General features: G+C 41.5%; 1 protein-coding gene across 1 annotated transcript in view; it reads left to right on the plus strand.

Moving 5' to 3' along the window:
- Positions 1–15,567, plus strand: part of ABTB2 (ankyrin repeat and BTB domain containing 2) — a 104,580-nt gene that overhangs the window by 34,171 nt on the left and 54,842 nt on the right. The window lies entirely within an intron of this gene.

A 15,567-nucleotide genomic window follows, 5' to 3' on the forward strand; every position in this document is an offset into this window, starting at 1 on the left:
AGTAGGGAAAGCCCTAAAATACTTTCAAAGGAACACCTGACCTTTGGAATCTGTTTTCAAGGATCACACTCCTTGTAAAGTGCTGCTTTCCCATGTGGGTGATTTAAAAGGGATTTTTGTTCTCTTTTGCCCAGTGAAGGAGGCAGACACTTTAACAGGAGACTTTTATGCCTTCCCCCTGCCCTGTTAGAGTTCTCAAGGGAGTAAATGCAGGTGTATCTTGTACAGTGGGTTTAGTTCTTAGCTCTGTTATGTATATCAGGTCTTCCTCCATCAGTTTAAATGAAGCTGTGTGACTTTGCCAGTTTGTCTCCTACCTTCTAGCTGCTGTTTCTAACATCTTGTCATTTCCCTTGTTTCTTTATGTAGCAGATATTTACATTCACTGCAGTGCTGGTAGCTGATAATGGGATTTTCAGCATGCTAGTTTTTTAGCACAATGTAATACAGCTGGGTTTGAACCAGAGTTACACTTTCATCTCTGACTTTTATTCCCTAAATAACAGTTCTTACACCAGAGAAAAGGGTCATCTCTGCAGTAATCGTGGATTATGGATGCCTTTGATGGCTGGTGATTTTCAAAAGCTAGAAATTGCACTTTATCAAATGGACTACGGAAGATATTTTTTACGGAGTCTTGCAGCTTTTGGGAGGTGGAGGCTCCTATTATAGCTATTTAATTTACTGAAAGACTAAGGTTAAAGGAAACTTTGGGATGCACTAAGAAAGAAAATTCTATGGACAGTGTATGCCCTGAACATTTGGCTGTGCTGCTTTCCTCTGAAGCTCTTTTATGCCCATGCTTGGGGTGGCTGGAGAGCCATGTTCTGAAAACGCTGCATTGCCTCCAGTAATTACTGGTGTTGATCTCTGCAGATGGGATGTGAGGTGTACCCAGTCTGTTGCTGTTGAGGGAATACAACAGCATTTTATTGCATTATATTTTTTCATGGTGTTTGTCCTTTAGCTTTATTCATGAGAGTAGTACCTGACAGGTCTGGGCTGCCGAATCAAACCTTAAATCACTGAAAGCTGTGGGTTCATGGCTAGGGTTGTGTTTTTGCTGAGGATAGATACTGGAAAAAAGGGCAATTATAAGCATGTTATATTAGTTAAAATCATAACTAATCATAGCATCATATCATCAACATTCTCTGTATCGCTTGACAGCAGGGACTAGAGAAGCCCATTCTACCCTTCCAAGAGGAGCAGCCCTCCAAGGCCTCTTGCTGACCTGCTAGCAGAGCTTGCTTAGCCCCAGGCAGGCTCGGGTGCTTCCCTAGGCAAATTGCTATCGCTGTGAGGAGTAAAGCCACGTTGCTCAGAGCTGCTACAGAAATTCACTCAGCTTAGTGTGCTCAAGAGCCCATAGCTCAGTAGATCAATGCTCTCTATTGCGGTAGCTAATAAAAAGAGCTTTATCGAGTTACCTGCTTTATGGCTGGTTCTTACATCTGCTTCTGTGAAGCATTTCSCATTTACTGCGGGAGGACTCGAGTGCTGTGGCCAGCAGGGTGGCTGTGTAGCTGCAGGGCTGTAGGTGCTTCTGCACCCGWGCAATGAGCAGGACTTTGCCCTGGACAGTCGGGTGTGCAGAAAGGAGAGCTCCTCACCAGTGAATCTCCCTCCTGCTACTCAAGGGAGCTTGCAAATTTTTTCTACCAAAGCAGTAGTATCAACCATCCTAAGTGCATCTTTGTAAAACAGCGTGTCAAAATTTCGCTATCAAATACRAGCTGTCTATAGGAAATCAGAATGCACAATCCTAGCTCGGGGTAAGAAGTGTGKTTTTTTTGCCAGACTCTGAGTAAAAATACTTGTGATGATGTCCTTTGTTTTCTTCAGCTATAGCATGGGAGGGTTACAATAGTAAAGTTTTTCATGGCATCATTTTTTGAAGTTCTACAGTAATGTTAATATGTATTATAGCTCTTCCTTAATGCATAAGGAACAGACACAATGCAAATACAAAGGTCAAACTCCAGTATTTCTTAATGATAATTGAAAACAGAGAAGAAATTGGAAGGGTCGCAACAATATAAGCAAGAGCAGAGTCTGCAGTCTGTTAGTTTTGGAATAGATCAGGAAATTCAGATGGATAATATATTTTGACCTTTCTCATGCGAGAAGACTGGCAGCGTTGCTTATCAGTACTGAATTTTMTTGTAACATTCACAAAATCTTATTAATTATTGTCTCAAACTCCTATTTATCCTAGCAAATTTATTTTGTAAAGCTTTTATCTACACTTTCTAGATTCTTTAACTATTAATTAAATGTAATGGAAAAAAAAGGCGACTATGAAAAAGTTGTGTTCATTTCTTTCACTGTCGCCTCTGGCTACACTTGGGTGATAAGGCAAAATCAGAAAATATAGAAATGCACAAGCATTTGGTATTCCACAAAGGCTCTGCTCCTTGAAGGATAGAGCTATTTCATGTTCCCCCTTTCAAAGGGAGCATTAAAGCATATAATGCAGCAATTATTTTGTTCGGTAGGTGTTTCATTACCAACCTGGGTCTTGGAGGTGAGAGGAGAAAATTTGTCTTGACCTTCCAGGGAAACCATAATAGAGAAATGATGTCTAAGTAATAAATGTCTAGGAGAAATGTGAAATACCTAATGGTCTTGCACTTAGATTTCATGGCAACTCTGCTCTGTAGTGTAGAGAACTAATATATGGATCATTTCAAAAATAGGATTTTATTATTATTGTTTCCTCATATTTTCCATATTCTCCTGGTTCAATCTCTCTCAAATACATTTGTGGAGGTTATTTTTGTTTGTTTGTTTTGTGCTGAGGATGTGCTTTTCCCTGATTTTTCTTTCAGGATGGGACCGAACCACAAAAAGCACATTTGGAAAGAATTGAGATTCCACATTAAGATTGTTTGAACCAAGGCTTTTTGATATTTTGTCATATGTGCAGGGTTTGATATTGGTGGCACCTAAGAACAAATCCCCTCTGTTCTCTTTGGTCATCCTATGGAAACTAGACTGACAAAACATTTTGAGGGTGCTGGTATGGGAAGAGAACATGCAGGAGCTGGGCCATTRTGTGGCCCGGCTTTGTATTGTGGCCCAGGGCTTGGGAGTGGGACTTGATGTGCAAGCTTCGGTGGTTTGTGGTTTGTTCTGTTTGTKCTTATTTTTCCCCTACTTTATAAATGCAGATTTAATAGCAATTAGGACTAGCTTTTAAGAACATTGTCATTTCTAATTTCTGAAATGCATAAATCTGCAATTGTGCTGTTTTGTCCCATTATGCTTTCAACGCTCCTGCGTTTTCTAGTTGCTTTGGAAAAGGCTGATTTTCTCTTTAGATCTATAATAGATCTAGATGTAGAATAAAACTGCTTTTAATGGCAAAATAAACTGCCTTAGGATAAATAGACTATTAAAATAKCTCATCTGCAAATCATTTTTTCTAAACAAATCTCTCTTCCCAAATCTTTTTTCTTATTTACAATCTCTGTTTCCAACTTTTTTTATTATGATTTTATATTCCTTTAGATCTAATGGAGATGGAGAATCCCTTTGGCCAAGTGAAGGTAGCATCCCTAAAGTAGTACTAATCTGAACAGACAAATAATCATTACGTTGAGCTTTATGAATGCTCCTAGGACGCCTGGTCTAGCATTATCTGTCATGCCAGAGCGTAGGAGTAGTTTGTGATTGCATCTTGCTTGAGTGATCTGCCTCATTCACTATGAAGTTTCACCTCCTCAGTGACTGCAAATACCAATTGATCAGCTGGGCGTGTGTATGTGTGCGCGTTTGTGGCAATCTTGGTTTTACTCAGACTGAAATGTTTCTATTTCTGTGGCACATTCTTGTATTCAGAGAAGAAAAGGCTGAAATTATTCACTGCTTTATCACGCTGTCACTTAGGTCTCTCAGGCTGCGTAAGCTGTGAAGTGATGCTTTTCTACACAGCAGGTTTGCAGTGATCAGAGAGGATCTACGTGCAAAGGAGAGCACGTAGGCAGCCTCTCGGTGCACCTAGCAGAGCTGCTGGCAGGGAGGAGATTGCCCTTCAGCACCCTGAGGGGCAGCTGGAGAGGCTGAGGCCCCAGCTGCACAGCTCCCAACGAGAATCACTCCCCCTCAACACAGACAGCAAACCACTGATAAGGAAATGAGCAGGATCTTTCTTCCTTTTGAAGTCGTTTTTTGCCTTTATTCTTCCTTTGGGAGAGAAAAAAATCTAATCTGATATGTTAGTCCCAAGATGCTGCTTGCAATATTTCTAACTTGGCATTTGGGGAAACGCAACTGGTGCTACCTACTTTCCAAAAACTTCTCCTTGACATATGAACAAGCTTCTAATCTTTTACTTTAATCGTGCTTGTTGTTTTTCTGAGGTTGCTCTCTTTTGAGACAGCTGCAAATCTCCCTTCCTTGCCACAGATGGGAGTGTTCGGTGGCTTCCCTCTCTCAGCACAACTACAAACACGTTATATTTGGACCACCCTTAGATTTAAAATTGACCTCACTAACCTTCCTTAACCTTCAAATAGCCTCTTTCCACATACTTGAAAATATGAGTGTGTGGGTCTGTTGCTGTTTTGTCCTTTATCTCATCCCTGGTGTGCCCCTTTGCCAATAAAAGAGCACTTGGTCACTGTGTGTGTAAGACCTGCCTGTTATAAACCAGCTTCTGGTATGTCTCCTGTGCATTCAGGCAATACCTGAGACCCAGATTAGGTGCTTCTGCAATTTGGACTGTAGTTGGCTATGTTTGGATTTGGACTCTAGGCCCAATGGTGTGCCATCRGAATCATTTTTCCTTCAAATTGCAAAAATAGCTAAAGTGATTAAATGCATTTTAGTTTGCTGGAGGTTCCAGATGACTCAGTGTACCCTACTGGCTTAGGGGAGTGGGAGTGCATTATGCTATTTGTAAAAGCAGAGATTTGATGAGCTAAGAAGACGAAAGGCGTGATTCATCCGGTTTCTATGGCTATTACCAACCTAGGGAAACACAAGGAGTGGTTGCAGCTTTACTTATCTCGGCTGAGAGTTGGCTTTGATCACTGGGAAACAGAGTGTCTAGGGAGCCTCGTTACTATTTTGTCTTCATGATGAGTGTATGTGAGAATGCATGCCAAGGCTGTTGCTACAGTGTGCTCCTTGGTTTGTCTGGTTTGCTTGTCTCTCTCTCTTTCTCTAGATATAGATAGATGATTTATGTATTTTTTAAAAGATTTCTTTTTTTTGTAATTCTTATTTTCCTGACAGATTTGCCATAGTTTTCCAAGGAGACGGTTTCACTTGCTCCAGTGTTTTCTCTGCAGCTTCCACTGCCTATCAGTGTCTTAGTTGTGCAATAAAGAGGTGATGTAAAAACAAAAAATCCATAAGTGTGTGTTTAGATGCTCACTTTTATGTGTGCTTCCTGTTGGCAAATAGTTAAGCAAAAGAACAGCCTGGAYCATAAGCTGGAGCAGTGGGGATTGCCCTTTGGCATTGCTGTGACAGTATGGATCATAACAGCAGCTTGCTGGGCAGCTTTCCTCTCTTCAGCTAAATTGACAATGACAATAATATACCCAATGACTTCTACTAGCGACATGCAAAGAGTTTTAGGGGAAATTGAAGTTCTTCATTTATCTGCTTGATTGATAACAAAAATAGTAACTTGATAACCATGCCATGTGATTTTCTACCTTTCCTAACTTGTAAGTGCTGGAGACCTAGGCTTCTCAGCAATGGGTAGAATAAAAAAAAATATATATATATACCCGAACCAAGAAAATGTTTAAAATATGAAAATGTTACTCAAATTCAATATTGACTTACAAAGATCTTGGGAAGAATTATTTGAAGATGAGTCTTTCCTCAAATTACTTGCGGAGAGTAAGGAGGTAATGCCTTAACTGATGTTCATATAACATCTCTGAAGTTTTTAAAGTACGGAACATGGATGTTATTACTGGGAGACAGGCAGTCAAATATCCTGCTAATAAAGAGCTGTTGCTATCTCACATTAAAAGAGTTATCAAGGGGTTCTGCTGGGCTGACAGCCTTGAAGTGCTGCACTACCCAAAGAAATTGGAAGCACCTCTCTGCAAGCTTTTAGTCCTTTATGCCAAAATGCTTTACTGCCAGCATCCAAAGTTAAAGGGCTGTTTTGTCCCTTTACTCATCGAGAGTCCTGGGGTCAGGTGGTTCTGTTTACGTGAGCAGCATGTCATGTGTGAGTTGTAGTCTCTGTTTTGATGCAAGAATTGTGAAATTTCACCTGAGAAGTGTATGAAGTACATCCATACATATGCAAGAGATTGTGGATGGAGGAAGTCTATAGGGGTRAAGACTGAGTTAAAGGCAGAATGGAGTGGTGATGAGGCTAGATCTCATGTCTGTGATCAGCCTACCTTGCAAGTACAGATTTGGAGATTTGCATGAACTTCCCAACCTCATCTTCTCAGGTAATAACTATTGCAGAGCCTCAGGCAGCTCTGCTCCCTGCAGAGAGCTGCAAATGCTGTCTTGCCTCAGACTATGTATGGTCCATTCCTAACAGATTTAAAGAAAAAAAGGCTGATCACATTGCTGGATTGCTGTTCAGAATTTGTTCAACCTGCAAGTCTGGTCAGCGCTCTACTGGGTTTAAGCATCTGTTGTGAATTAAGCTGGTTCATGCAGGCAAATGCCCTGCCTTTCACTTCTGTTATTATTGTTTTTCTGGTAAGTATGCATTTCTCTGTGTTGGTGGTAAGCGCCATGTATAGCATACGGCTGCTGAAGCATGGTGTCAGCACAAAAGCCACCCTCAAGGATAAGATAAAAAAGATCCTGTGTGGGCGACTGCATAGGAGGAATCTTCAAAGAAGTGATATAAAGAGCATCTCTTGAGACTTAAATTTCCTGATCCATCAAACAAACCTGGGACCAATTAATCTTTTGGGCCAACTGGTAAGTTCACGATGTCTTTCAGAAGTTTTTGTCAGTGTGCAAGTAGGGATCCTTGAAAGAAGTGTTAGATCTTGCCTAGTATGTTTACTGTTGATTTGCGGTTAAAACTTGAGTTGATTGTGTAAGTATTACTGCCTCAGACAAGCAGCTCCGGCAGTTGGAGCTTAGCTCCTGTTTATAGGAGTCTGACGGCCTGGAAAGGGCCAGTTAATCTGGGCTGCTGGCCAACATAATTTCTGGACTTGTTATGACATGCTGCCTGTTAGYGCTCTAACAGGACTGTCTGTTGGGGCTTGTGCTCCTCTTTGACGGGCGTTATTTTTATCTCCCTTTCCAAACACAAAGGAATAAAATTCAACCTCTTTATTCTTTTGTCCCTCCCAACTCTGCYGCCCATGTTAATTTAATTTGACAGTCTGGCATATAGGATTTGTCAAATACTGTAACCTTAAGCAATGCAGTTATTGAAAACTGTACTTTAAATTTATATGATCCAGATGTGAAAGTCAATAAAAACGGTAAGATGAAATGAAGTATCAGCCTTTGTGGGGACTGAAAGGGAGAAATACTGTTTGCCACTTACTTTTCCACATGGCATAAAGTAGAGAGCAGGACTCAATAAATTATATTAGCCTCCAAGAATAGAAGTGGGTTTTTTGTGTGCGATTTCAGTGCTGATTGGTATAGTGCGTACTTCAAGATTTTGTTATTGATCATATTTATAACATGAGAGTTGTTAGGTGAAAAAGACTTAGTGTTGGGGCACCAAAGTGGCCAGTCTTGATGAGTATTTACCTCTAAGCTGCTGTATTGATCTTTGGCTCAGAATGGTAAAGTTTAATTAAGCAAACTCTGTAGTAGCCTGTGTGAAATTGTGCGATTACCTCACTCTTCTCATCAGCACAAGGCAGCATTCAAGCCACGGTGTTTCTCTCTGAGTAGTCCTGACAAAGAATCCACTGATTTAATGAGTTCTAGGACTGCAGGAATGATCCAGTTGGAGTAAGTCAAGGAACTTCAAAGGAGTGGGCGGAAGGAAGCTTATACCCAATTGCTGTATATGCACTAAGTAAACTACAACGTCATATTTGGCATGCTATACAGAATCTATTAACAAATTATATGTATAAAGCAACCTATGTTCCTGCAATATTCATTTTCTTTTACATTGGAAGAGCCTGAAAGATTTATATTAATTAGCTTCCTTCCTCTGGTGACCTATCTTTGGTATGAGGGGAGAAGTACTGAGTAACACAGAGCAATGTTTTGTCAAACAGTTTATTCTCCAAAAGTTTCAGATTAGCTAAAAATGAGCGTTTGTCAAATTCAGAATATTGGCCTAATAACTAGGAGGAAAAACTGGAAAAGTTTTAGAAATTTCAAATTGAATTTTCAATCAAATATTTTAATGTCAGCAGGAATCATCATTTACATTGACTGTAATATAAAGCTAAAGAATTTTTCAATCAAAACCAAACTCAGGGGGGAAAAAAAGGATGAGAAATGCATGTGCCTGATCCATGAAGGCAGATCCAAACAGAGTAATTCTGCATTTTAATCAATACAATACCTGTCTGGATCCGGCTCTTTGAAACCTTGGCATAATCAAGAGCAAAGATGCAAGCAGCAGAGGTGCTGTTTTAAAAGCCTCAGTCCCGTTCAGCTGATAATATGATTTAGCCTCTCAAGTTTCCGTGATTCCTTTGTTAGCTGTGGAATCCATTCRTTTCTGCCACGGCTCCATAAGTCTTGCGCCTCACCAAGTGAAGAGAGTTGTAAGAAAGGATGGAGGAAGCCTCAGGTAGAAATGAGTGAGTAGAAAATGCTCACCCCGCATACCTGGAGGGAAGGAGCAGTGGCCTCTGTACAGTGTGGAGCAGAAAGAGCAGCCAAGCTGCAGCCATTTCCCTCATTCCTGCTTAATGCAATAAACATGGTAGGTGGCTATTCCCAGCAGGGACACGCAGTAGCTTCCAGCGCTGGGATAGCTACTTGCTATCATGCTCAGCCGTGGCTTTGTATGTTTTTCTTCCGAATTACAACATGGTTTTAATCTAAACAGATATCGGTTCTGCAGGCCAAGCACATCAAATATGTATCGCCAGGATAATGGTTTGGGGGAAAGTAGCATCGCACTCAAAGTGACTGTGTGACAGTGCAGGGAAAAGGAGGGGGAAGTAGAGGAAAGGGCTGTGCAGAGAAAGACCCCCTAAAGCAAAGCAACTAATGGAAAAAGCGATGGATGAATAGGGGTATTGTACTCAACTTAGGGAAACAGCTTCCCCAGGGAAAGGTTAGGTTCCAGGATAAATGAAATCTCCACACTAATGGCCTTCCACCCTGTGCAGATACAGGCACGATGATTACCCGTTAAAAAACGGAATTCAGAGTATTCATCATTTTTGTTTCGATTTACATGACTCTAAAAGTGTCTTTCCTTGCTTTGGTTGCAAAGCTTGTAGGATCAGAAGATTCTGCCTTTTTGCAGGAAGTTATGCTCTAGGATCTCTTCAATGCTTCCACCTTTTAGGTTTTTGTTTTCTTTGGGTACAAGCATTCTATACTTGGGTATTGGTGGAAGGTATGAGCTGCCTCCCACTCCCCCTTCCACAGCCCCCTCAATAATCAGTGTAAAACTGTGTGGAGATCAGAGGCAATGCTGTGTAAGCCTCCACAGCCTGGTAGCTCTCCATGTTCTAGTGGTACCAGATAATGACCGAAGAAGGATGAACCTGCTGCAAGGCCAGAACACCGAGGTGCTCCAGAAAGCTGTACAGGGCAGTTATGTCCTTGTTGGGGCACTGCAGGAAGCCCTGCCTTCCATGAGTGACTCTCTTCTTTTGCCTTTTAAGTCATTGCTGCACTAATTGGGACGTGACAAGGCAGYTTGTTTTCAGTGCAAGACAACAAGGTGGATTTTAGCTCTTGGGAGAGCAAGAAAGAGTCTGAAAACATGAAATGAGTATGGTCAAGAGAGGCAGAAAACCAAGAGAGCACAACTCTTGCTTTTTATCCCCCTTTATTCTTTTTTTCTTTTTACCTTCATGGTGTTTCAAGTCCTAAGCTTGAAGAATATTTACAATAATTAAATATATCTGTTAATCTGAGCAGAATGTATCAGGTGGTGATTTCCATTGTGTCTGGTCCAGCACTGGTGTTTACATTGTCCTACTTTGGAGGCACATGCAAGTGCCAGGCAGAGCACGCTCATGGCTTATGGAGTGCTTCAGGTTATTCAAATGCTATGTAATTATCAGGTGTATAGAGAGGGTATCCTGCTTTGTAGATCAAAGGTACTAAAATATAATTGCCTGCGTTTGGCACTAATACAGTGATCTAGAAGAACTGTGACGAATCTGTCATTTGTTGAACCTTCTGTTGAACTTTTTGATTACAAAAGCAATCATGTGGGAAGCAGGCTCAGAAAAGAGTCATTTGGAGAGTGAGAGTGCAGAGGAAACACCAAACAACATGTAGAAAGCATAGAAATGTCTTTAAAAAGTAAATCAAGCTGAGACATGTTCTCCTCAGTATAAGGCCTGCCCCTGCAGCTGCTGCTTCTCCAGCCAGGCCCACAGCAGCTTCACTGTGGTGCTCCCTAAGGACTTGGCATCACTTTGATTGTCAAGACCAACAACAACACAGGGCTGCTAAAACACACAAAGCATGAGCTGAATTAGAGCCTGGTGCCAACACTTTATAATGTTATATAGAGTTGTAACCAAAACAGAAGGATCCTGCACTGAAGTTCTTCATGCTTGGTTCTTTACACACATCTGTGCCTCCTGAATCCTATTTTTTGGATAGATCTTTCTTTTGCATTATGGCTTTTCAGAGATGTTGCATGTTCTCCGGTCTTACGCTTTGATGTGCTGTGTTTTGACAGTTGCTTCAAGGCTTAAGTGGATTGGACTCCAGAGATTTGTAGATTCAGACTAAAATTTAGATGGAAAGGGATAAGAGGGGGAAGTCAAAAGTCATTACAGTGTTTGAACTCTAGGAAGCAAACTGCTTCTCAGCACCAGATCCAGTATAATCAGGGCTGAGTGGTGGAAGCCGAGGGAGAAGGTAAGAGAATTACAGAACAGATGGAATGAAGTCACTGCTCTCTGCAAATTTTCCCTGTGAATCTGCCTGTGTTTGTTTTATAGGGGAACGGCCTAAACAAAAGACTCGGGGGAAATGCTGAATTTCCAAGAGTGCTCTTTCCGACACGTTCCCCTCATGGCCATAGCTGGAACGTTTTGTTTCCAATCAGTAAAATAGGTTAAATGCTTACCTCCCTTCCTCASGGAGTTAGGTGTGGGAATTGGTTTTCATTTGCAAAGTATTTTAGCATGCTGCAGTTGTTAAAGGTTCAAAACAGGCTGTAGCCATACAGATTTTCTCAATGGCTCAGAAAAGACTATACCTACTGGYCTGCTCTTCACTTTATGAATTTGAATCCCTAGAAAAATGGTTAAAAATTGGCAGAAGCTCAGAGGAGAGCAGCATAAATGACTAGAGGACTGGCTGGAGGGGTTAAATTAATAGGATAAGATTAAAAGAGACAGATATGTGCCATTTGGTGAAAGTTGTTCCCCTGGAGTTAATTATGCTCTGTTAGTTTCAAGATGTAAATAGTGAAGACAAGAATTTGCTTAGTGTGCTCTGGAGAGGTAAGTGGCAGAGAAAAGGAAACCAAAAGGAACCTGTAGTTGAACACAAAGGTTTAAAAAAAAAAAAAATCCTGGCACTTGGATCTGTCTCTGCAAGCAGATTTGTCAGCCAAGTACTGGAGCTCCCCATTTGGAGTGCCAAAACCTCCTGGGTGAGTAAGAAGCCCTGCATGGAGATGGAGCTGGGACCCAGTGAGTCACATCTGTTCCAATTACAGAGATTCAGGAGACAGATACCACTATTTATACTGCACTAATGCCCAGGAGCTCACACAAGAGGTGGGTGCTGAGCAATACAGTAACAGGCTTTCTGTATCTGCTGAAAAGATCTGTAGAGCAATCAGGAAGCTCTACATAGACTCAGCTGGTGTTAAAAGGCCATAGCCAACTGTTGCCTTGGGCTCTTCCTCCCTTTCCCCTTGTTCTCCCTACACAGGCCGCCGGGGCTTCCTTCTGGGGGAGCAGCCCATGCCTCACAGCAGGAGCTACCCTGGCTCTTCCCAAGGACATCACAACAGGCCCTGAGTCACCCCCCAYGCGGGCGCATTGTGATAGCACGGAAAACTTATGCTTGCCAACAGAAACTACTGTTTCAGGCTTTATCCTGATCTCTAAGTGTACCTAGAACTACTGGAAGGCTCAGAAACTGTAGAGAAAACTAGTTCTTTATGCAGAGAAGATAGGGAAGCAAGGTTCATTACTAACTTTTTTTTAATCATCCTTGTTTCTCCCGGATTCAAGGTGTTCCTGTGCTGCAGCATGTACCTGAGCCTTGCAGGCTGCTGTTGCCTAGTACTCTGCTATTGCAGTTACTCTGCTCGCAGTGATCAGGCTGGTTTCTTTAGACCTACCACAAATATTTCTACAGGGCTCAGAAGTCACCTAGACATTTTGCCGAGAAAGTAAAGTCAGCAAAAATAACAGCAATAATGAGTATTTCTCCTACTTACCTAAAATCAAAAGCTTCTGATTATGCAATTTATTTATATCAGGCAAGTCCTGAAGTCCTGGCCTGTAGAGCTAAAGAAGCATGAACCTTGATCATAGCCTCTAACTTGCCAAGCACTGGGTTTGATCAGAGAATTGGATCAAATGCCTTTTATAAACAAAACAGCACAATCAGAAACCGCATGTGAGAAATTAYAGCTATGAAGAACCTGTAATCATATTGAATGGGAAATACCTATTTTATTCCTTTAGCTAGAAGCMGTTAATTTTTGGAAGCATGTCTAAAGCTAGGACTTTACAAGAAAATCCTATGAAGAATCTATATGTGATATAGCCACTGACAAGCTGTTGCTTTACTTAAAACAGTGGACCTTTTTCTTACTCTCTTTCAGTGAGGTAGAGAGGAAGTTTCTTGCCTGTGTGCAGAAGCTGTTGGTCAAACGTGCATGGGTCATGTGCCAGCCAGAAGCTGGGTGCTTGGAGCCTCAYTTTGCTTTGAGGGCAGTCTCTAAAACCTTTAGCCAAAGGTCACTCCCAAGTGCAGTGTTCCCCTTCGGTTATCATTATGCATGAAAGTTCCCTGAGTGCATCAGCCTCTTTCCACATATGTGGTTTTTAGACATATATCGGGTCTTATCAGTACACTTGTGCAAGTGTATAACTATATTAAATTATCAGTATAACTAATGAAGCTTCCAGGATTTGGGAGAAGATGGAGATGAAACACAGAAAGTTCCATCTCCATGTGAGGAAGAACTTCTTTCTTGTGATGGTGACAGCCCTGGCACAGGCTGCCTAGGGAGYCTGTGGAGTCTCCTTCTCTGAAGACCTTCCAAATCCGCCTGGATGCCACCCTGTGCCCCGTGCTCTGGGTGTCCCTGCTTGAGGAGGGGGGTTGGACTAGATTATCTCTAAAAGTCATCTATCAATCTAAGGTTGAATCTAGAGYTGGAAACAACTTTAACCATTATGTGATTCTGCGATTTTTGTTCCCAACTTGCAATGCTGGGATACTAGAGAATCCAGTTCCATTCCCTTTCAGCACTTCACTGCTTGCTAACGACTTTAGCTTTGGAGTCTTGGATTTGAGGGTGAGAGGCTTTAGAAAGCAGTCCCTGTGGGGCAAAAAATGTCACTTTAAGAGCCTCATGCTCTGTACCCCTATATGGAATATATAGCACATGCCACAGTCACACTGCCATCACTTCTACTGGGATGTGCGTTGTTCAGCAATTGACTAAATGTGGAAAAAAAAAAGATGATACGGTCTAGAGTTAAGTACTTTTGCTGAAACCTTTCAAAAATCTGCATGCCATATAAAAGCTTCCAGAATATTGCTGTTGTCAACATTAACCAATTAAAGGTTTAAAAAGCTATAACATCTTGCTTTTATTGAACTATTTGCTTCAGACTTGCTTTAAAATGTGAGGAAGGTCTGGTTCGGACCCAGTTCAAGTTAAAGCTAATGTGAAAATTTTACTTCCAAGAACAGTTCTGGAAGTCAGGGAAGGGTAGGTCCTTTCTCCAGATGATTTTAGTTTTCCTTATCCACTCRCTGCTATTTGTCCACCAGAATGTGCTCTCTGCATCCAGTCAGTAACGCTGGTCTGCAGAGCCAACACGGTGATAGTGAGTAGTAACTCAGCTGTTCCATTCATTAGAGATACTGTGGCTTAATGATAACACTAACTGACTTGGCTGAGTAAGTGATGTTTGGGCACTGTGCCAGTGATTCCAGGAGCCTGTGTGAAAAACAGGCTTCTGAGGAAGTGATGGCAGAGGGAGCAGAGGAGCCTCTCTAGAGTAAGCACCAACTTGGTATCTCTTCTTGTGAGCTTGTTTTAAAAGTTCTTTTCATCTCACAGCTCTAGAGAGATCCATATAAAATTATATGGCTGACTGTTGTTTGATGTTAGCAAGCACTGTTGTTTTTTTTTCATTGTGATGACAACTGGAATTAGTGCTTTGGCGATGGCTTGTGTTCCCCATCCTCTTGGCATATTCCATTAACCAAACTCATCTTTGTCACTTGGGCCCCCGCTCTGTACATTCCTTTGGCTTAGAGAGGTCAGCAGGTTTCAGTCCTAGCTTTCCCCCTACCTCCTCTTTAGGTCCCTGGTATGCGAGAAGTCAGAAAGCACTCTGTTTAACTAACTTTCTCCTAGGAGAGACTCCTTCGTCGTCTTTTGGAGATTCCTGCTATTGATGGTCTCTTAGTCCTATGTGTTGTCCCATGTTCTTTCCTGGTGCCTATTGCAAGGGAGTACTGGACTGTGCTAGATAATAGTCTCAGCCTTTCTGAGAGACTCCCACTGTATCAGTAAAGACAGGATATGCTAAAATAGTTGTGTGTGGAGATACTGTCATCACTAAAGCCAAGAGTTAACTCTTTGTGATTCCTCCCAGTGCAGAGTGTATGTATAGCTCTTAGCAAAGTCTGAGCTCTTCCATTATGTAATAATTATATTTAAATACAAATATATGTAGTAGGTGACATTTTGATTATTTATTATTTTCATTAGATGTTTCTTGACCTTAACTAAGAGCCTTATATATAGGCAACATCTCTGTGTAGAGATAGAATTTATGGGTTTTTTKTGTGTGTGAAGTATTCTGTTGGGTTTTCGCTTATATTCATATTTACTATGCTGATCTTTTAGCTGCATCAAACTGTACCTAACCACTAACATATGTCTAGGGCTGGGAGAAGAAATGCAGGAAGGCAAGGAGTAGAGTAGCATTTTTGTGTGCAGTAAGTTGGTCAGCAGCTATTTCAGCTGTTGCACAGGGATTATGTGTGAATAAACTGTAGATGTGAGAGAGCAAACTAGTATTCAAAAGTTTCCTGTTCATAGTAAACCATAGTAACTGCAGCTTGCCTAGTGCTTTCCGTATGAGGATCTCAAAGCACTTTAATGCTTTGAAGTAATGAGATATTTATTGCCTGTACTTTATGAATGACAACATGGGGAGCCACACAGAGCTAGATCTTGAATTACTTGTCTCTCAGCAGTCGTTTAATGTTTTCAGTGGGAGACATTGC

The sequence above is a fragment of the Nothoprocta perdicaria genome, unplaced genomic scaffold (assembly GCF_003342845.1).
Source record: "Nothoprocta perdicaria isolate Ctin4 unplaced genomic scaffold, notPer1 scaffold_15, whole genome shotgun sequence".
Lineage (NCBI taxonomy): Eukaryota > Metazoa > Chordata > Aves > Tinamiformes > Tinamidae > Nothoprocta > Nothoprocta perdicaria.